Source organism: Chrysochloris asiatica, unplaced genomic scaffold (assembly GCF_000296735.1).
Source record: "Chrysochloris asiatica unplaced genomic scaffold, ChrAsi1.0 scaffold00007, whole genome shotgun sequence".
NCBI classification, from domain to species: Eukaryota; Metazoa; Chordata; class Mammalia; order Afrosoricida; family Chrysochloridae; genus Chrysochloris; species Chrysochloris asiatica.
The window spans coordinates 37,912,733-37,925,984 of record NW_006408525.1 but is presented as its reverse complement, the minus strand read 5'-3'; positions in this window follow the sequence as shown (position 1 = coordinate 37,925,984).

The window sequence follows — 13,252 nt, the reverse complement described above, 5'->3', positions numbered from 1 at the left end:
AGATGACAAAAAGCGATCCAAGAAAAAGTATAGCAAGGTCAAGTTTACCTCAGAGGAGATAATTACAGCCAAAAACTATATACATATATATCTGAAAGTAAAGCATTTTTTAAGCATATACAATACGCACATCCACATGATGTTAAGTGCTGTCAAGCTGTCAAGTTGGTTCCAACTCATAGTGACCCTGTATAGGGTTTCCAAGGCTTTGCATCTTCCAGTGAACAGAAATCCTCATCTTTCTCCAGCAGAGAGACTAGCAGGCTCAAACCTTGTAGTCCAGTGTTTTTTTATATGGAGTCACGATGCTCCTGATATGTTATCTAATTAAATGTTAATAAGATAAGTAACCTCTCTTCATATTTTTTTAAAAGTTTGAAATTAATGAGGGAAATCACATGGAAGTACAGGAGTACACTTGCATAGGTGTGGTTGTGGATACTTATACATATAAATTTATAAATGTTGCATGTATACTCATATATATATTCAGTAATAGAACGCATATAGGGCACAGTTAAGAAACGACTTAGACGTAGGGACTTAACTACTAGACTTAGGACAAAGGCTCATAATCTTGGGGGATATCTAAGTCAGTTGGCAAAACAGAGATCATAAATATAATATTCCACATCTTAATATGTTGAGTAGTGCCTAAGATCTTAAAAGCTTGTGAACAGTTGTCTAAGAAGCAAATATTGGTTTCTTCCTGCCTGAAGCAAAGGAAAATGAAGAAAAGCAGACTCCAGAAAACAATCAGTCCAAGGGAACCACAGCCTCCTCGGCTCTAAGAACAGCAGAACTACTGGGCTACCACTGCTGACCACTCTGACCAGGACCATCCTAGTTAGAATGGGAAAAAAATGTAGAATGAAATTAAAAAGAAAGTAGACCAGACTTCTGGTCTGTAAGAGATTAGAGGAACCTACAAGACTATCACCATAAAACAGTCTTCTGTTTTATGTGAAGACACTCCCAGAGGTCGCCTTTTAGGTAATTAAGAGATGAGTCTATAAAAGAAACAACACTGGAGAAGAATGTGCTCCTCAGACCCACAGTCTCTCTTCCGAGGTGACCTCAAACCTCCAATGCTTCCATAGCAGCTGAACATATTGACCATTTGCACTACCCAGGGACTCCACCAAATGCCCACATGCAAAGAAATGTTACCAACCATCCCTCCCACGACCCTCTCTACTCGGCTGGGTTTGCTAATTCACTGTAATGGCCACACAGACCACAGAAACAAGACTTACGGTGATGGATATTTTAGGTTAATTTGTGGTGGCGGTTATGTGCCGTGGAGTCCGTTTGGACTCATAGCAACCCTACGTAGGGTTTCCAAGGCTGTAAATCTTTATGGGAGCAGACAGCCTCATCTTTCTCCTGAGAAACGTTAGTAGTTTCTAACTTCTGACCTTGAGGTTAGCAGCCTGATTCATAACCACTACGCTACCAGAACTCAGTCCAGGATTTGAAATGTTCAGGGCCCAGTTCTTCCAGTCAGGACAGCTTTTCCTCTGTGATGTCTACAGGTAGACTTCTCTTTGGTCTTCAGCCCCATGACCTGGTTTCTGCCTTGCTCCAACAAGGCTACAAACCTGTTTTAGGTTGCTAACATATGCTCACAGGGCATACGACTCCACCTCAAGCGTCAGCTTAAAGACTCTCAGCTCTAGTCTGAGGGCCAGCAAACATTTGTTGTTGTTGTTGTCAGGTGCCATCGAGTCGGAACTGACTCATAGCGACCCCATGCACAGCAGAAGGAAACAATGTCCGATCCTAGGCCAACCTCACTACCACTGCCACACTTGATGCCATCAATGATGCCACCTGGCCGATCCATCTCGTTGGGGGTCTTCCTCTTTTTCTCTGACCCTCCATCTTACCCAGCATGACATCCTTCTCCAGCGACTGTTCCCTCCTGACAACATGTCCAAAGCATGAGAGACGAAGTTTGGCCATCTTGGCCTCCAAGGAGCTCTCTGGCTACACTTCTTCCAAAACATCTATTGGTTCTTTTGGCAGTCCATGGCACTTTGAGTATTCTCCTCCAACACCACAATTCAAAGACATCAATTCTTCTACCATCTTCCTTATTCACTGTCCAGCTTTCAAATCCATATGAGGTTATTGAAAATACCATGGCTTGGGTCAGGTGCACCTTAGTCCTCAAGGTGACAGCAAGCATAGCACTCCCAATTAAGTACATGGAGACACCCCCATTCTGCAAGCAAGACTCCTGTCCAAAGCTACTCTGCTTTACTTGCTTCATGAGCTGTGAAGTCCACCTCTCTGTCTCATGCTCTGACTCTTGGTTCTACTGTAGCTCTCTGCCACTCCTCTACAATCATAGATGTGACTTCTGGGTTGAGGAGGTTCAACGTGCAGGAATCTTGGGATCCAAAGGACCTGCCCCACTCCTGGATCTTCTTCTTTGATGGTAGTGAGATGCTCCCTTCTGCTTCTGTGATGGCACAATTTAAACCCACATTAGAGTTCCAAGTTTTTGTAATCACAGTAAACTCTGTTAACAATTACTCATAACTAAATCCTATTATCCCTTCAGTATCTTCTCCCACTTTTTCTTACCCAGACTCATCAAGAAAAAAATTGTTTGGTGGGAGTTACAAAGACTATGGGTAGAAGAGCCATGTGAAGTAATTCACTGCACTTGTATCACATACTCAAAAGATGTGTGTTCCGCAAATTTTCCAAGTCCATCGTGGTGCCTGGGTTAAGTACTCCTACATTCATTTGACCATTGAGAACAGAAGTCATAAGTAGTATTTATGGCCATAACTTCTGTGAATGATACACTTAAGACAGTCATCAATGTCCTCAACACTGAGCTCCAGCAACCTCAGGACAGGCATTGGTGGAACATAGGAGGAGTAAGGATGCCTTCCTTAAGCATCAGAGCAAGAAATGAGAAGAACATCCTCACAGCTACATAAACTGGAAGGGGGCAAAAAATGATACACGCCATACAAGGGTTAAATGAAAATGTAATGCCAGCAAGAGTTCCTGTTCATACATTCACAGGTTTACACCAAACAAAACATGTTTTAACATGTCTCTGTGATCGGTGCGTAACTGCTGACAAGTTCTTTCAGTAATACACTTGTCTTAGTCCCTTTGTTGCTGTGGTTAAGAGCCATTGAGTACATTCTGATTCACAGCAACCCTGGATATGGTTTCTGAGGAGTGGCATGTGGGTTTGAGCAGATGACCTATGGTTAGCAATACAGTGCTTGTCCAACAGGACCACACCAGAGCTTCTTAGTCTCCTTGGTGCTAAGTTGCTACATGCTGTTGAGTCAGTTCCGACTCATAACAACCCTGTATAGGGTTCCCAAGGAGCTGTGGGGGATTAGAAACGCCAACTTTGTGGTTAATAGTCCATTGCTTATCCAACAACACCACACCTGGACTTCTTAAAACAAAACTCCCAATCAAAACAAGGGATTTGAGAGACAGCCTAAGTGCCCATCAATTGAAGAATGGATAAACAAGCTGTGGTACATACACATAATGGAATACTATGCTACCTTGAAGAAGAACAAGGAAGCTACAAGCCACCGCATAACATGGATGAAACTTGATGACATTATGCTGAGTGTAATTAGTTACAAAAGGGGAAATACTGCATAGGACCATTATTGTAAAAAATTAAGAAAAAGAACCCACCCTAAAAGGGGGAAAAACTTTATATATATATACTGATCACCAGGATGTATGGGATGAGGTGAGGGAGGGAGGGAGGGGAAGATAGAGCACAGAGTAGGGAATAGACACACGATAGCTTGGGTGCTGGGGTAATACACAAGAAGGGGAGGGGAATGGAAGAACATATCCCTACGGGATAGAGGGATTGAGGAATGGTTTGAATGGATAAAAGAGGGGAATAATGTTAAGATGCTTTTGAATCTTTGTTTCCCTTGCCTACCATTGTAAAATAGACACTTGAGGGGAAGAGAAAGGAATAGCCAGAAACTTCACAATAGAAAGCTTGCAAGTCCATCTTCAGCCTATAGCTGATTGGAATACCTTAAAGGGGGCTAGACATTGCCCAGTGAAAGAGGCTTCCTGTGGAACCTTTACATTGCATAAGACCATAGGTGGAAACCAGAACCCCATCCCAAATTGTCTGAGGTGGGAAATCCACTTGAAAGGACAAGTAGACCAGCCTGGAGCAGCTAGAAGAACAAAAGATACTTCGTGAAGAAAGACCGGCAGGAAAAATCAAAAACAATAATGGCAGTCTGATTGATTACTACAAGAACAAGCAAGCTCTTCACCCAGGAACCATCGAGGCAAGTGGTCAGGTCCCCTCAGGACAAACCCCCCTCCAAGACTAAGACTCAAGGGGAATACACAAGCAGGCATGTGGTCTGGCTGGTACCACGCTGGTCACCGATAAGGTGAAAAGGGCAAAAACCAGCAATGAAGTTGGTAGCTAAGTCCGACCACATTCAATAGACTCATGTGAACCTGGGTGGAGACCTGGATGGCCAGCAGTACAGCAAGACCAGGGGACTCCTGGGCCCAGAGGCAGTGACATGGCCACAGAGGATTAGAGTGGAGAGTGAAGCATCCAACTGATATGAAGTGAGGAGAGATGCACAAGAACACCCATACTTGAAAATAGTACCCACTTGACTGGGCTTCAATGGCTGGAGGATCAGAACTCGACTAGAAGAAGAAAGAAGAGGTAAAAAAAAAAGAGTAACCTGCTATAATTTGATGCACTTTACTGATACTTATGAATGTAGTAGCTTCAAAAAGGGAACAATTCTTTACAGTGTGGATCACTCCCACCCCATTGATACACAGTGTTGTCAGGGATGGGCAACTTAGACATTGATTATCCATTGAGGGGGAGAGGCTACAAAGGCAAGAAGTGACTGGCTTACAAGCTTTCAAGAGGGAGCCTAGTTTTAGACAGGGTGGGGGAAGGTAGAATCTCCACTGAATGATTTCCAACCTGTTGTTGTTAAGTGCCGTCAAGTTGGTTCCGACCCATGGCGACCCTGAACAGGGTTTCCAAGGCTGTAAATCTTCATGGGAGCAGAAAGCCTCATCTTTCTCCCGCAGAGCAGCTGGTAGTTTTGAACTGATGACCTTGCGGTTCGCAGCCCAATTCGTAACCACTACGCTACCAGAACTCCTTTGCTACCAGAGCTCTGTTGGGACAGGGCTAATGAAAGGAGATGGGGATAAGACTCATGCTGTACAATAGTGAATAATTGCTATCAGGACTGACTGTGAGGGTCGGAAATGTAAAGGTAGATGTTTTGTAACAAAAGAAGGGGAGTAACTGATTTTGCAGGCCAGGTGCAGAGGTCCCTGGGACCATCAAGTGAGAAGAGTGGAGTGCGGGACCCTACCCAGAGAAGCAGTGATGCCAGAAATGGAGGCAGAGACGATGACGTGGACAAATGGAGCTGCTGGGGATACTGGACTCAGGGAGGGAGAGGGGTTGTGTGCTGATGGCCGGGGGGCAGGCCTGTGAGGTGTACCCTCTGGTTGTTTGATGATGCATGGAGGGGACTGTAATCATTGCAATGAAATAAGATAGGATGAATGTAAAACTGATGTCCTCCCATGTAAACCCACATAATTCACAATAAAAATTTTAAAGCAAAAACGAGGGCTTTGAGGGGATCTGCTGGGCTAGTTAAATTCAAGGCAGGTTGGTCACCTTAGAAGGTTATGACAACTGTGTGGGGGTTTTTTTATTCCAAAAGGATAACTTTATTTTCTCAAAGGATGCAGAATGATCATGGAGACTTATTAGGGAGAAGTTTTAAGAAAACTGGAAACTGCATTGGGGAGAAAATAATCGGGCTAATGATTTTCCCCCCTATTCATAACAATGCATCTACTCATTCTTCAAGAGTAACAAGGGCTGTCCTTCAAGAATTTTCTTAGAAAACTTTTCACCATCCACCCTACACTACAGTCCTGATCTTGCCCCTTCAGGCATCCTCTTGTTCCTAAAACTCAAAGAACATTGAAAAGAAACATGATTGGAGTCCTTCAAAGATGCCAAATTGCCATTTTAACATGATATAAATCAAAGAGCTCAAAATTCTTCAGGGAAGGGTTTGTTGTTGGGTGCCCTCAATTGGGTTACAACTCACGGAGACGCTATACACAAAAGAACAAAACATTGTCTGGTACTGCACCATCCTCACAATTCTTATTATGCTGCCACTGTGTCAATCCCTGACTGGGGTCTTCTTCTTTGTCACTGACCCTTCACTTTACGAAGCATGATGTCTTTCTCCAGGGCCTGGTCCCTCCTGATAACATGTCTAAAGTATGAGAGATGAAGTCTCTCCATCCTGGCTTCCATCTGGTGAGTTTCATGTGTACAGTCATCTTCTATATTGTTTACAAAGATATTTCCTATGAATAATTTAATGATCTTGCAGAATTCTATCATGCGATCTCCAGCATCATTTCTATCACCAACGCTATTATTTTCCAACTACTGATCCTTCTTCTTCATATTCAACCTTTCCATTCCAATCACTAGTAATTATCAATGTATTTTGATTGCATAGTTGATCAATTTCACACTGAAGAAGTTGGTTGAATTCTTCAATTTCATCATCAGTGGCTTTAGTGGTTGGTGCATAAATTTGAATAATAGTGGTATTAACCAGTCCTCCTTGTAAGTGTCTGAATATTAACCTATCACAGACAGCATTATACTTCAAAATAGATCTTGAAATGCTCTGTTTGATGATGAACACGATGCCATTCCTCTTCAGTTTGTCATTCCTGGCATAGTAAGCAATATGGTTGTCAGATTCAAAATGGCCAATACCAATCCGTTTCAGCTTGCTAATGCCTAGGATTTCGATGTTTATGCATTTCATTTCATTTTTTACAACTTTCAATTTTCTTAGATTCATACTTTGCACATTGCATGTTCCAATTACTAACTGATGTTTACCGCCATTTTTCCTCATTTTGAGTTGTGTTCCATCAGTAAATAAAAGTCCCAAAACTTTACTCCATTTGCATCACCATGGTCAACTCTATAATGAGAAGGCAGCTCTTCCTCAATCACACTTTGAGTGCCTTCCAACCTAAGGGCCTTGTCTTCTGGCACTGTGTCTGACAAGATTCTGGTGCTTCATAATGCTTTTTGAATAGTATTGCCAATGGTGCTGTAAAATCACTGGACTGTGAACCACAAGGTCAGCAGTTCAAACCACCAGCCGCTCCTCTGAAACTCTATACAGGGTCACTGTGAGTCAGAACTGACTCGGTGGCGCTAAACAACAATTCATTGGTTTAATCTCCCAGCACTGTATTTGACGGTGTTCTGCTGCTATTACGTTTTCCATGGCTAAACATTCAGAAACAGCCTGTCTTTCTTCCTAGTCTGTTGTAGTCTGGAAGCTCACCTGAAACCTGTTCACCATGGGTGACCCTGCTGGTATTTAAAATACTAGTGGCATAGCTTCCAGCATCACAGCAATATGTAAACACCACCATATGACAGACCGACAGACAAGTGGTGGCAGGGAAAGGTTAGAAAGATGGAAGCCCGACTTCAGAAATATATAGAAGGAGATGGAGGCTATGTCAAGAAACTATAGCTTCACATATTGATGTTCTTATTCAAAACCAGTTTCTATGATTTTATTGCAATACATTTTTATTTAGCCTGGTATAGAATGATACAGAGCACCTACAAGAGCCACCCTGGGGATCTTCAGAAATATTTGGGGGAGAGATTACTGGAACCTATCCAGAGACCCCAAGGGTCAAATCAGATACATACTCTCTCATAACTGTGGCTGTGACTGTAACTTTAGCCTCAAGCTTGTGTGGCCTGAAAAATATAGTTTAAAAAACACCTACAACCACCAATGAGTATGAATTCTGTTTCTAGTTATTTTTTAAAAGATAATAATTCTCTTGTATACATTGAACACCTGGCACTTGTGCAGGTGTCTTAAGGGAATGTTTCCACCACTGAGAATACTCTGATGTCCTGCTCTTCATCTCAACTTCAATGTCACTTCCTCATTGAGACTTGTGCTGAGTCCTGAATTCTAATTATGTTCACTTGCAAAACATGAAGCACCAGCCATTCCACCTGCAGCACTCTCTCGGTTTCTCTATTGGGGTCCACAATCCATTGCAATGGCCACAAAGGACCCGGACACCATAGTTGTGGGGTTTATTAGGGAAACTAACAGGTTACAATTTGGGGTCAGAAATGCTTAGGGCATGGTTGTTCCAGTCAGCTACTGATAAATTCCCACAGGACACACCATTCCACTATTCGCCTCAGCCTGAAGGCACTCAGTTCTAGCTCCGTGGGTCAGCAAACCCAGCTCCCCGACTTAAATGCCTGGAGGCACTCCAGTCTACAAGTGAGCTTCCTGCCCAAAGTCACTCAGCGTTCCCTGCACCATCTTGTGCTCTGGTTCTTGGTTCTGCTGTTGCTCCTCTGCCACTCCTCTGGTATCAGAGCTTTCTGTCCCTGAGTCAAGGAGGTTCATTCAATGCTTAGGAATCTCAGGGTCCAGAAAACATACTCCACTCCTGGCTCTTCTCTGATGGTACTGAGATTCCCCTCCTGCTTCTGAGATGGCTCATTTTATACCCATGCTAGAGTTTCAAGTTTTTACAGTGCAATTAACTGTTAATACCCACAGCTGAATCATGTCATCCTATCAGCGGCTTCTTCCACCGTCTCTTACCCAGACCCAGCAGGAAAAAGAGTTGTTGGGTGGGAGATACAAAGACCATGGCTAGAAGAGGCATATTCAGTAACTCACAGCACCGCATTACCATTTATTCTCTTTCAAATATTCCTGTTCTCTTTCCTCACTGTATTTAATCAGCATTTGTGATGAAGTATTTACTAGTGTTACATATATTTTTAAATCTCTGCTTCTCCAATTAGATCGTAGAGCCGCAGGGCAGGTCTGTAACTATTGGGTTTACCATTGTATACCCAGCACCCCGCAATCTACCCAGCACATAAAGATCATCTAAAAATGTTCATTGAATCAAGGAATGAAGCCTTCTGAGCTTTTCTTTGTACATGAGGTGAGATGCGGACACCCACTGGCTCCCTAATTTATAGTTTCCAGTCCACTGGACAGGGAGACTAACTTTTCTGAACCCTAACTTTTCTGAATCCGATTAGTCTAATTTGAGTCAGGTGAGCCTATTAGTCCAATCAGCACAGAGGGGGATTGGGCATCTCATTGGGTAGTCATGACATCTCACTTTTGTGAGCTTGGGGACAAGGGTGGTGGTTTCCTTTCACAGAGAATGAAATTGGTGAGTTGAATTATCTCAAATGGCTCTAACTACAACAGAGCTTTGGGAGTGTGGAAGAACATGAAGATGGATCTCTGCCCTCTAAAAGTTTACCATAGTAGGGTGTGCCCTTTGGACGTTTGAATGATTGTATATTCCTGAGTGTTTTGGTGCTCACACACACACACACACAAAAAAACAAAAAAACAAAAAAACAACCCAGAGGGAATAGAAGTAAACACTGTTAAATGATGAAGCATGCAGGAATTGTAATCATTGCAATGAAATGAATACAATAGGATAAGTGTAAAACGGATGCTCACCCATGTAAACTATCACTCAATTCACAATAAAAACTTTTTTTTAAAGTTTAATATGATAAGTAACCTAACTTTTAGAAATAGTAATTACCTTGTTTCTGTAGATTTAGATATAATTAACAGTCCTTTCTCTTTAATAATTATATTCCAGACAAATAGGTAGCTGATTATCTGTCTCTGCTCTCAGCAGACACAAATTTCCTCCGCCTGAAGAACTACATTTCTTTTCTTAAGCAAACTAATATTTCAGAGAAGAAAGGGTTTCAAATCAAATTTTAATGAGCCTCAGAAAAACTGTCTAAAACCAGTTTTAGCCTGGACTTATTGGGCTCTCTTTGTTCCCCTCTGACTTTATTAACTCTGATGACGACCATTTCTTTGGAACAAGTGTGTATCCCCCAATCTGCAAATTGTTGATTAAATAATAAATTTCTAGTATTATGTGTTTTTTTTTCAAAGTTTACCATGGGGTGGTAATAAAACAGGTATAAAATAACCATATTTGAACTCATATTAAGCCACCTGGCTTAAAAGGCAATGAAAGAATTTGTTAGGAGAAAGGTGTGTTATTGTTTTGTGCCATCGAGTCAATTCTGAATCATACTGACCCTGTACAGGGTTTCCAAGGCTGTAAATATTTGTTGTTGTTATGTGCCGTGGAGTTGGTTCCAGCTCATAGCGACCCTGTACAGGGTTTCTAAGGCTGTAAATCTTTACAGGAGCAGAAAGCCTCATCTTTCTTCCGCGGAACAGCTGGTAGTTTCGAACTGCTTGGAGCATAAAACCTCATCTTTCTCAAGCAGATTAGCTGATGAATATGAACTGCTGACCTTGCCGTTTTCAGCCCAACAAGTAATCCACTACACTGAGGCTTTCTGCTCCCGTAAAAGATTCACAGCCTCGGAAACCCTGTACAGGTTCTCTATGAGTCAGAACCAACTCCACGGCACATAACAACAACAACAACAACCAGGGCTTCTTGTTAAAAGAATCTTGTTGTTAAGTGCTGTTGAGTTGGTTCCGACTCTAAGAGGCCCTGTCTAGGGTTTCTGAGGAGCAGCTGGTAGATTTGAACCACTGACCTTGTGGTTCAAACTGACCTTGCAGTCCAATGTTTACTCTAAAGCGCCACACCAGGACTCCTGTTATGAGAATAGAGGAGAAATAAAGAAAACATTAAGCTGTAGCTATAAAATCTGTGAAAATATATAAACCAAACAACCTAAACCGTTGTCATCCAGATTATCCCAACTCATGGTGACCTCATATGCTATAGAGTAGGATTTAGCTGTAAGAAGCTCTGGTAGCGTAGTGGTTATGAATTGGGCTGCTATCCTCAAGGTTAGCAGTTTGAAACTACCAGCTGTTCCGTGGGAGAAAGATGAGGCTTTCTGCTCCTGTAAAGATTTACAGCCTTGGAAACCCTGTGCAGGGTCAATATGAGTCAGAACTGACTCCACAGTAGTTAACAACAGGACTTAGTTGTAATCTTTTCAGATTCTTTTCAGAATCTTTACTTGCTTACCTGGTCTTTCTTCCATGAGACCTCGGGGTGGGTTCAAACCACCAATAGTTAACAACTGATCCCAAGTAATTTATGCCTCCCAGGAACCTATGAAACTACATAGTAAACCTTTACTTTTAGCTTCCATAAAACAATCAAAGATTACGAAATTGAAACATACTGTTTTCTAATATTACAAATGACTCAAAAGAAAATAGGTTTGTTTCAAAAACAAATGCTAACATAGTTGATACTGATAACATAAAAAGGATCTTGAAAAATAAATTGTCTTTCTTTCCTGTGTGGAAAATTAGTAATGCTATACTTCTCATGTTAAAAGGGATCTCTTTTCAAAACATAAACTTAAAATTAGGAATTAGACTACCTAATACTAAAGAATGTGAACTCAATTGTTCTCTGTACACACTGGAGAAATGACCCTTTACTGATTAGTATAGAAAGGTGATCATAATTAAAACATAATTTGAACTAGAGCTAAATTTTGTTGCAAGTATGAAACCTGATAAACTGTAATTTCTGGCTTTATAAAATTATAGTGACTATAGCAGGGATCTAGAGGCTGCCTGTATTTTGTTTGTGCAGCTGTGCACTTTGATTTTGTTTTGTAAAATCAAATGCAAGCCTAAATGATAAAGTTACTTCTCTTAATTAAAAATTATATAATATAAAATCTATCTATCTATCTATCTATCTATCTATCTATCTATCTCTATATATACATATAATAAGAGACATTCTGTTGATGCCTTCATTTCTCTGAAGTTCAATACCAAAAGTCTTTGTCTTTGCAAAGAAACAAAGAAAGTGAGTTATAAAATACTTTTCACACAATGACACTATTTTACATGGTTGCCACACACTTACCACAGTCTTAGTATAGTGCTGTAGGATAAGCGCTGGACCACAAGATAATTTGAACCACAAGGTTGGCAGTTCAAACTCACCGGTCACTCCTTGGGAATCGTATTCAAGTTGGCTATGAGTCAGAATTGACTTGACAGCACTTAACAACAACAATAACAACCACACATATGGGAATGTGTATGCAACTGCTCCCACACACAGAAAAAGTACTTACAAAAAGGTGAATCAAATGTGCACAATGTGTGAAGGGATTAAAAATGGTTTAAGTTCTGTTAGTTTTACTTTGTAAATGAAGCCAACCTCTCCAAAAACAACCCTCTTTTGGAAAGCATTGATTTAGACATCAAATTATGAAACACCATATTTTTCTCCTCAAAAATATTTGGAGTGAAGATGATAACAACTTCAATCTGAGTTTACATGGTAAGCTGAAGGATTAGTAACATAAATAAACATTTTAAAAAGTAAGTACAAGACACAAAAATAAATGTGAATGGCTTTTTGCATCCATGTGATAGATTCATTTCTACTCATTGTCAAGAATAATTATGAGTTAACTGTAAAAAGATTTTTGTTTTTAATCTTTAGCAGAAAATTGTGTATTTTTCCAGCTTATAAAAGTGTTTATGTTGTTGTAGGAAAATTGAAAAACATTGAAATTTTTTAAGAAGAAAATAAAAAATATGTATGTTCCTTCAACCCAGGAAAAACTATTAACATTTAAAAATTATTTTCCCAAACTTCATACATTACATGCATACCAACATTTTTGCCATTTATTTATTATTCTATCATTTAGATATAGTAATATTTGCTTAATTATTCTTCTGAGGTTGATTATGTAAGTTACTAGCAATTTTTTTGTTCTTATCAATAATACTGCAGTAAATATCTTTAGATACATATACATCTTGATTGATTTTTCAGCTATTTCCATACAAGAAATTCCTAGGGGTATAAATAAGATGAAGGATTTGAATGTTGTTGTTGTTGTTGTTATTAGGTGCCATCCATCCCATACCGACTCATAATGAGCCTATGTACAACAGAATGAAACACTGCCCGGTCCTAGGCCAACTTCACAATTGTTGCCATGCTTGAGCCCATTGATGCTGCCACTTTGCCAATCCATCTCTCTGGGGGTCTTCCTCTTTTTCTCTGACCCTTCACCTTACCAAACATGATATCCTTCTCCAGCAACTGGTCCCTCCTGACAATATGTCTGAAGAATGAGAGACGAAGT